We start from the raw sequence: 9,230 nt of genomic DNA, 5'->3' as shown, positions 1-9,230 counted from the left end.
GCATCCCTCACCAAGAAATGCCAAAATTTTCGAAGCCCAAAAAATCCCTCCCACCGCCACCCACCCAAAGATGATGAATCATAAAATAATCATGTGCCCCCAGACCTTCCAGCGATTCCAATCCGTGACTTTCCAGTGACCGATCGTCGATTGAATTAACAGGTGTTAATGCTGTGCACCAATGAGGAATTTGACGTTGACGCGGCCAGTGTTGATAACAAACTTACCAATGAAAATTCCCATTTCTTTGTCCCCTCCACCCTGAGTGTTGCCAGTGTTGGAGAAATATCAGTAATGCTTATACTCGAAAATAAACGAAGAAAATGGTTAAGTGTACGTACGGGGGAGACGCGTGCGCGTAGAAGTTGATGCTGTGGCGCTGGCGCTGTAACAGTCTTGTTCACTCGTGTTCACTCGGTCGTCGGTGTTATACCAAACGGTCCATGCCACCGGCCTTGACGCACCGTGCGCGTATCGCCGGCGTCGATCGCGTGGCGTGGCCTTGCCAAAAAACGGCATTACCACGTAAAATAAATAAATCAACCGTAAACAAAGTACTACCGAAACAAGTATCCCCGTCATACGTACCTCAACAGTTGGATTTGTTTGTTTTTCATCGGTTGTTTCACTCAGTATTCAGTGGTGCGCAGCAGTGTAACACGCATAGCTTTGATTTTCATTTTTTTCTCCCATCAGCACCTTGAAAATACAGACATATCCACCCGTTGGAACACTCTTGGGGATTGATCATGTGATTTGTTGAGTTTATGAGTTAATGACACTTGTGGATCCGCTGGATGATCGGTGAGATTTTGTTGTTGTGGGGGTGTTGTCTTGGATTGTGGTGAATTGAAGTTGTTTCGAATGTTGTGGGGATTGCACTTATGGCGTTATTTGGGGGAGGAATTGACCGGTTGTGAGGATCAATCGATGCGGGGATAGTTTGATGAATTGATCATTGTGGTGGTGTGTGAATTTTTGGAATTGGAGGATCGCTGGAGTGAATTTATGGTGTGAGACTCTTGAACGGTTTTGTGTTTGTTTCTCTGGTGAAAAGAGAGTGGGGATTATACCATGGAAAATAGATAAACGCCTGAGTGATGCTGAAAACGAGCTCTTGAGGCGTGTTGGTAGTCCCCTCAATGGGTATGCCAGACACTTATGCATGGGTTTCTGTGATGACTTTCAAACTCCCCCGACCCACCCACTCAGGTTGTTTTGTTGATGATGGTGTCAAGGAGCGAGCAAATCAATGAATGGAGGGTGATGATATAATACATGTTGATGATATAACCAAAACAATACCAAATATCAAAGGCAGTCGGTGATTTTTCAATGTACTTGTGCAACAGTGGATTGTTTCTTTTATCGTTAACGTTCATGCCGGTGATTTCGAGTGGTGCATTGATAATTTCTAGTTGATCGTGAGGTGATAGACATCAGTGTAACTATGAGAGTGGATTTTAATGAATGAAATACTGGTGTACTATTGGAAAATGACTCGTCAGTGAATTCAACATATCAATATTTTGACGATTGTTACGGGTTTCTATCTTCGACTGATCCTGAGGTGCTTCTTTGTTGAGATCGATGATCTTCCATTTGATAACTCGAGAGTAGCCAACGAAACAGTTGTCACCGTTATACGTTTGTGTTATTGCCGGATTGTGTCATTGAAAGCTTGGAAAAATTAATTCTCCACGGGAAAATGAAGAGATCCTCTTCCTTCTTCATCTCAAGGTACGATTTTTTATGTTTTATTCATTACTCATTCCAACTATTCGACTACTTGGACTGTATTGTCCATCTCTGATGTTGAGAAAAGTTTTGCCATGGTAAACTTATATCTTATAATGAGTCAAACAAGTTCGTTTCGTTATGGGAAAAGCGAAATAGAAACTCAGGGGTTCTTTCATTCTATTCTCGTCGCTCTTTTCCTTTTCCTCGGTACAATTAAAAGGCAAGTTCTCTCCTATTGTCTCGTTTTCGATTGGAAAAGTAGGGAGAAGTTTCTTTTCTCGGAATTAATATATTTCCTGGAAAATCTTTCGATGAGTTCGGAAGAAGCAGAAACTTACGCGTCTCTCATGAAAAAGTGGAAAATATGAGATCACAGAAAATTTTCTCATAATTATGCCATCGAAATTTTTTCGCGCCATTTTTAGACAGTAATTCATAGAAAAGTTTAAAAAAATCTTCTGATATTTCCGTCTGGGGTGTCTTATCAATACGATTTGATAATAAATTAATGGGCAACTGTCTCTGCAGTATTTAACCGAGAACATAAAAATAAAATGCATGAATTGGTCTCTATGAGATGCCCGCGGTAGATCAACAAATAATTATTGAAAAATGAATGCAATCTTGAGTAGCAAAATGGTTTCCTGTTGGAAGAGCAATGCTGTTCATTCCGATCCATTAACATACGCTCTTCAATGCCTTGTATTCATGAAAGAAACAGACATTACGTGGGAATTATTCAAGTGATGAATCGCCGGGAACGAGGATGGAGAATAAAATATGCATATAGGAAAGGAATAATAAAAAATCACTAGCGTAGCTTCGAGATCTTTTCAAACCACACACTCCATCACTCGATTTATTTATACAAGTCAAGTGGTTCCATTGAACATTCCCAGTAGTTGTAGTAGTATATGAGAGGTAGCTTGAGTTAACAGAACTGTTACCTAAACATGAATGGAAAAGTCTGAGGCCGGAGACTTGCTAATTGCTTCAAGTGAAAATGTTACTCTTATTTTCATTTTGCGAAATTGGAACTCCGTGCTTTGTCAGCTAGTTCGTGTCATGAGTGATGTTCTAAGAAAGCTATGGGTATTTTTGAAAGTCATTTAGTTGATATGAAAAAGTCCTCTATTCCGTGATAAACCGAAAGAACCAAATGTTTTAGCTCAAGATTGAGCTGTTAGCACACAAAAGTAACCGCCGGGTTAAAAAAAAAATTGTAATCGAAATATTTTTTCCAAATTTTCAATAAATTTCTGGAGAACTTTTCAGAAAATTTTTTTTTTTGAAACAAAAAAAATCGGGAAAGAAAACAATTGTATTTTTGGGAAATGTTTTGAAAAATTTTTCAAAAATTTGTTTCCGAATTTTTTTTTATTGTTTGTTTGTTTTGAAAAAATTTTCAAAAGCTTTCCCGAAAATAAAATTGTTTTGTTCTCCGATTTTTCTTGTTTCGTAAAAAAAAAATTCTGAAAAGTTTTCCAGAAGATTTTTGAAAAATTGGAAAAAAATATTCCGCTTACAATTTTTTTTTACCCGGGCGTCAAGTAGAAAATATTCATGTGAATATCAAAAAAATTCTTTGAATTCATATAAAATAAATAAAATCGCGGGATACGATTGTCCAGGAATGAGAAAAAAAATGAGTCTCATGAAAACGATCAGTAATGGTTCTTTTTTATTTTTCGAATTTGACTTTTGATCGTTGCGCACTATTTCCGTTCGAAAATGAATACTTTTTCCTCGCCTAAAATATTCCTTTTGTACTGCATCATCTCCGGAGATGATGGGAGCTCATTTGAAATTCTGAGGCAGTCCCGAGGGTCAGGTAAATTACATTCGACCATTCTGGACATTCAATTTGCATAGTGGATCCAGAAGAGTCTTCAAACGTTTTCCGTGTGTATTGATTCCCAGAGGTCGTGGTTCTGTTATCAGTGAAGTTCTGTATTCGGGTAGCTATATCGAAGGTTATCATTACAATAATTAATAACAGTAATATCATTCAGTCCGAGAAAATCGCTCTAGTGTGAAATACTTGAGGGCAGTCGCCACATCTATTACGAAAAATCGGCTGTCCCTTCGTTTCGGATTTACAATTCCGGGAATAAATACTCATCAGATATCGGAGTCTGAGTGACTGAAGAAATATGGAGATACAAGTATAGCATGAGCAATAGGCATGGCGTGACATTGATTGACGTGAACCATTGGGCACTAATTTTAGCTGGTCCTTCCCGCAGGGAAAAATATATATATAATACATATATGCCCATTATAGGCTTATATATTTCGGGAAAAAATTCTATTTGTAAGATAGGTGATGTGTGCGTGTAAAAAAATGAGTTCAGATGGGCTGAGATGATTTTTTCAAAATATCTCCGAAAGTTAGAGGAGTAGGAAGCAAAAATGTGTTGTCACATTTTTTAGTGGTCTTATTTCATTCTTCGGAGGAGGTTTCAACGGAAATTTCGTTATCTTTTTTGGTTTTAGAGATTTTGGGATTTTTTTTTGGGTAAATTTAGTTGGTAGACATTTTCGTGCGTGCGTATTTTATGACTTGTCCGTAGATCATTGAAAAAATATTCGAATTATGAGTTGTTAATAATGACTGAAGTCTGGAATGATCGCCGTTTATAGACGCTTTGATGATTGATGTGTGTTCAGATAGTCAACACTTTAGAGAGTTAACTTCGTTTCAAAGCGGATCAATTTTTTAACACCAACATTTTGAAATTAACCGTAATGCATTTTATGATTGTTTTCGTTTTACTCAAGTTAAGCAATAACTCTTCTCGATGACCTGTCTCTAAAATAAAAGCATGAGTTGAAGGGAAATTGTTACGGTATCGGATTGCCGAGGGATTGAAAATTACGAGGGAATATGGGAAATTGAGTCGTTAATCTGACCGAAGGACTCACACATTGCCTCAGCTGATTTTAAGATATTACCTTTATCACCCAAAAAAAATAACGAATTTCACCTTTTCATCTTGATAATTATTATACTAAAACAAATCTTCTCCGAATGTTTTACTGACCAAAAGAAAATTTCCAGATTTTTCCATGATACTATTCTCGGATGAGCAAAAGTATTTAGCATAAAAATTTTGATTTCAAATTCCTTCATGATTGATTTAAAATCCTTTCAATGAATAGTTCCTCTTAAATACATTTTAAATACATAAATCTCCAAGTTGACTCTCAACTTTTTAGCTGCAGCGTTAAAAAGCAAGTCTACTTTATAATTTCAATGGGTAAGAAAAAAAGTTATGTATATTTTATTACCCTATTTCTGGCAAATCCGAAAATACCCCAACCGCACATCGTTGCGACAGAGGTATAGGCGACTCAGGTTGTAATCCCCTCTGGTAGGGTAGGTGGGATGAAACGCGATGAGTGGAGTACAAGTATATAGATATACGTATGTTGCAAGAAGGTTAGAGTACACGAGGACGAAAAGGGAATAGTTGGAAAAAGCCTCGGGCGGGGCTGTGTATAATGCAAGCTCTACTCTCTCGCCATCTATACCAGTTTTCCTTCCATTCGCCCAGGTGAAAACCAAATTGAATGACTACCAATACATGCGCAGAGTACGTGGAATAGAATTCTCCCTTCCGCCTTTTTTTTTCTTTCATTCCTTTTTTCTCAGAACCTTTTTCACTTTTTCCTCTCATCTAACATCCCTGGAACTATATTTCATATACAACTCGACTGGTACCCTAGCCTATTTTAAGCCCAGAATAATGAGTACCTGTGCAAAACAGGGGGGAGGGAATAATTGAATATTTCTTTTGGTTGTCAGTCGGAAATTATCGGAATGACGAATTCATTTGGTTTTTCACTTTGGTATGTTTTTGGTGTTGATAATTTGGAATAATTGGTGTCAGTTGGAAGCTCTTGAGGATTCTGGATTTTTCTCATTCATGAAGAATTGGAGAATAACTTGAGGTGGAGAGCGGAGGTGGAGCCTTCATTGAGTATTTACATATTCAACCTTTACCGTCTCGTGTAAGCTCAGGCTGGGCTTCGAGTGGTCCCATTAACCACCATTAGTTCAAGCTGGCACCCGACGGTGAAATTGAGCTTGGGTCAGGGTTGCCGCATCGAGGTTCGAAGAGGTCTGTCACAGCCTGTCTGCATCATTATGGGTCGTTTCTACTGATGGGGCTACTGTCTCATTTGTGGCCGTTGAAATCTCCGGTTTTACCTTTCACCAACTTTCCTTTAAAAATATTCTCTTGGAAATTTGTTTAATCTTCTGGAACGATTGCAATTTAATTCTCAATGCTGGGTTAAGCTTTGTTGCAGATTCACGGAAAATAGAGATTTGATTACATTCTGAAATTCAATGATCACTGAGAAAACAATTGTTTTTATCGAAAACCGTAGAGGCGATGATTTAATGAGGGAAAATGATTTTTCTCAGGGCAAAATTCCGAATCATCATTGAGTCAATTATTTTAATTTTTTTATTCTGGCGCTTTAAGTCTTTTTTCAACTTCTTGAGGAACGACTTATTCTTTTCGTTTAATATCATATTCATTGGGAGTCTTCTCCTTAATTAAACGTTCCTTTGAGAATGATTAATTGAGCTATTTTCAGAATGAGAAGTCTTGAAGTACACGAATGAAATATAGATTTGTTTTTTCGTAGAGAGAATGCCTGGTTTCTTCATTCGCTCATTTCCGAAATTCATTTTATATCCTCTAATTCATTGTTTTCCTTCTCCACCGGTTCTACCAAGCAGTCTCGTGGGGTTTGAGCAGTTACGCAAGCACATGAGTCGGACATTCCGGAAATTAGAGTGTACGGTCCGAGAACGTGAGAGCGCACACTTTCATTTAGGATGTAATGAATTTTTGAAAATACCACCGTCGCGATGAAGCCGCTTTTAATCGAGGGAAAAAATTCCCAGTGCATTTATGATCGAATGATTTGGGCCTTCTGACGTTTTTTTATCATTCAATTTGTTCAGGTAGACGATGGAATGGTATAACAATTAATTTCTTATCGATATGGCGAGTAAAATGGGGACTCATTAAAAATTCTTCCATTCGTTCATTAAATCGCTCTCCTTTTAATCGATGGAAAAATGGCTTTCTTCGAATCCATCAATTTGAAATAGAATATTCAGGAAGGTTATGATTTTAGACAGTCATTCTGTAATCCGCGGAAGAAATTTAACGGTATTAATTGCTCCCACATGAGTTTGAATAAAACCATGTCCATATTCCTGTTTCGTGCTGTTTTGTTTCGTGTGTGCAAAAAGTTGAATTTTGCCCACAACCCGTGGAACGAGCCTCGCTGCTGAACAACAGCAAAGAGCACCCAATAAAAGAGAAGCGATGCTAACAATAGTGAAGAGGGTTTCTAAAGGCGTTGCTCTAGAATAACGTGTACGAAGCGCAGGAGAGGATACAAGAGGAAGATGAGTGTTTTCATGAGAAGTATAGACGATGGAGCTGCTCCCTGAGGAGGTAGGGGTTTGAGAGGATATAGAGAAGGAGAGAACGGCATAACTCGTTGACGAGATTATAATCAGGCAGGAAGGATTAAAGCTAGAGGCTGGAGAGACTCGTGCGACTACGACGATACTGGGTAAAGTGAAACTATAGGCTAGGGAAGGGGATAAATTCGTGGGGTGGTTGCTGTTCTAATAGCGTCAAGCCATCAGCCTTTGAGCCAAAGTTACCTCCCCAAACATCCTTTTATTTAACCTTCGTTAACGGCCCCCTCTACTCACCATATACATCCTTTTTTTTTCTTCACTCTTATCGCCTCTTTTCATTACTTCTCTCACTACTCTCCATGTCGTACCATTCAGGGCACACAGCCACTCCATAATTGCTACATTTAAATTGCATCAGTGCTCATTGATGCACACGGAAAAATGCCAACTGTCAAATACCAGGTCTCGAACGTCATTTATCATCTTTTCAATTCACTCACAAAAGGGTAAATGTCGATTACGTTTATGTTGGGATTGATGGTGATGCGTAAGTGACGAGTACATGAAGGGTATGTGTTGGAATGTTGTCATTTGTATTGAAATTTTTTTTATTGTGCAATGGTTTTTGTGGGGATGTGTTGATCGACTTTGTCTCTACCGACGGAAGTGGAAATTAATTGTTCGATGAATGCAAATGGAGCTGGCGGAAGCTAAGTGGATGTCGTAGGCAAGCATCGTAGTTTCAGTGATGTGGTAGTTGTGTAGATGTGGCATTCATAATGTATGTTGAGGAAAGTTCAAATTGTGCAAACGTGCAAACCCCTTCTACCATTCGTGGTAATTGCAAAGCCATTTTGTCTCCACTGTTTAGACTATCTGATGGGTATTGTCTTAGGTTTTATCTTAGTTTTAGGGACAGATCTTTGTGGGGTGTGTATTGAGCGGTTCTCAAGTGATTACGATGCTTATGGATGGGATAATACGCGTAATCCGATTTTTATAATTCACCGCGATGATCAACGCTGAAATATTTAATATTCATTAAAAAAAAATGACATTTAATAGCCACTTGTAGAAAATAAGAACGTGTCGAAGATGGAAATAGGAAATTTAAATTGCTCCGATATGTAGCGATTTTGTTGCATCTCGGAATACTATTTCGTCTCTGAATCAATAGAACTTTGTATTCCTCGAACTCGATTTCTGCCATCGTCGTTTCCAGCTGCTGTCGCATTGAAAAATCATCGAGATCTCCTTCGGTACGACTTGGTAGATCCAGGCAAGTACACTCAAGATCCTGCCGAGGCCATTACTTTCGTTCTTTCATTGAATTTTTATGCCGCGTTTCGACAGAAACCACTGGAGATTTATATTTTCCCCGGTCTTGGTCCTTGTGCCGTTTTTTTTCTTTCTTTTTCGTGGTCCGCGTGCCTTTTGAGAAATTGTCTTAAGTACACAGCAGCTTAAAAGGTTGTCGTGAAAAGTGTCAACTGTATATGTGAGATGTACGCCGGAAAAATATTTTATCTCATAGCTGTGGTAAGCTGACAGAACAAATTGAACTTGTGACGCTTTTTCGTGCGGTATCCAATTTCTTGACGAAAGTTAGGGGTGGAGGATAGGGATATTTCTGAAAATCGCCATTTGGTCAAAAAGTGAAAAAATTTGAAATCACTCCCCGAGGGCTAACTCACACTCATTACGAATCGCCGGTCGCTCCGTAACTCAGATCCGTTCACCTTTTCCTGGAATTTTCATTATTGGGTGAATGGTGAATTTTTGAAAAAATTTTCCAAGCCCCCCATTTGGTCAAAAAGTGAAAAAATTTGAAATCATTCCCCGAGGGCTAACTCATCCTCATTACGAATCGCCGGTCGCTCCGTAACTCAGATCCGTTCACCTTTTCCTGGAACTTTCATTATTGGGTGAATGGTGAATTTTTGAAAAAATTTTCCAAGCCCCCCATTTGGTCAAAAAGTGAAAAAATTGAAAATCACGCCCGGAGGGCTAACTCACCCTTATTATGAATCGCCGG

General features: G+C 38.6%; 1 protein-coding gene across 2 annotated transcripts in view; it reads left to right on the top strand.

The window, feature by feature from the left end:
• Positions 1–354: 354 nt before the first annotated feature.
• LOC105267780 (mucin-12) overlaps positions 355–9,230 on the top strand; it is a 155,814-nt gene continuing 146,938 nt past the window's right edge. For both annotated transcript variants that reach the window (XM_011306868.1, XM_011306866.1), the window contains exon 1: positions 355–1,740. The gene's annotated coding sequence lies outside the window, so the exon portion shown is untranslated. The remainder of the gene's footprint in view (positions 1,741–9,230) is intronic.

Source organism: Fopius arisanus, unplaced genomic scaffold (genome assembly GCF_000806365.1).
Source record: "Fopius arisanus strain USDA-PBARC FA_bdor unplaced genomic scaffold, ASM80636v1 scaffold00050, whole genome shotgun sequence".
NCBI classification, from domain to species: domain Eukaryota; kingdom Metazoa; phylum Arthropoda; class Insecta; order Hymenoptera; family Braconidae; genus Fopius; species Fopius arisanus.
The sequence above is the reverse complement of the archived record's forward strand: the minus strand, read 5'-3'. Positions and strand labels throughout refer to the sequence as shown.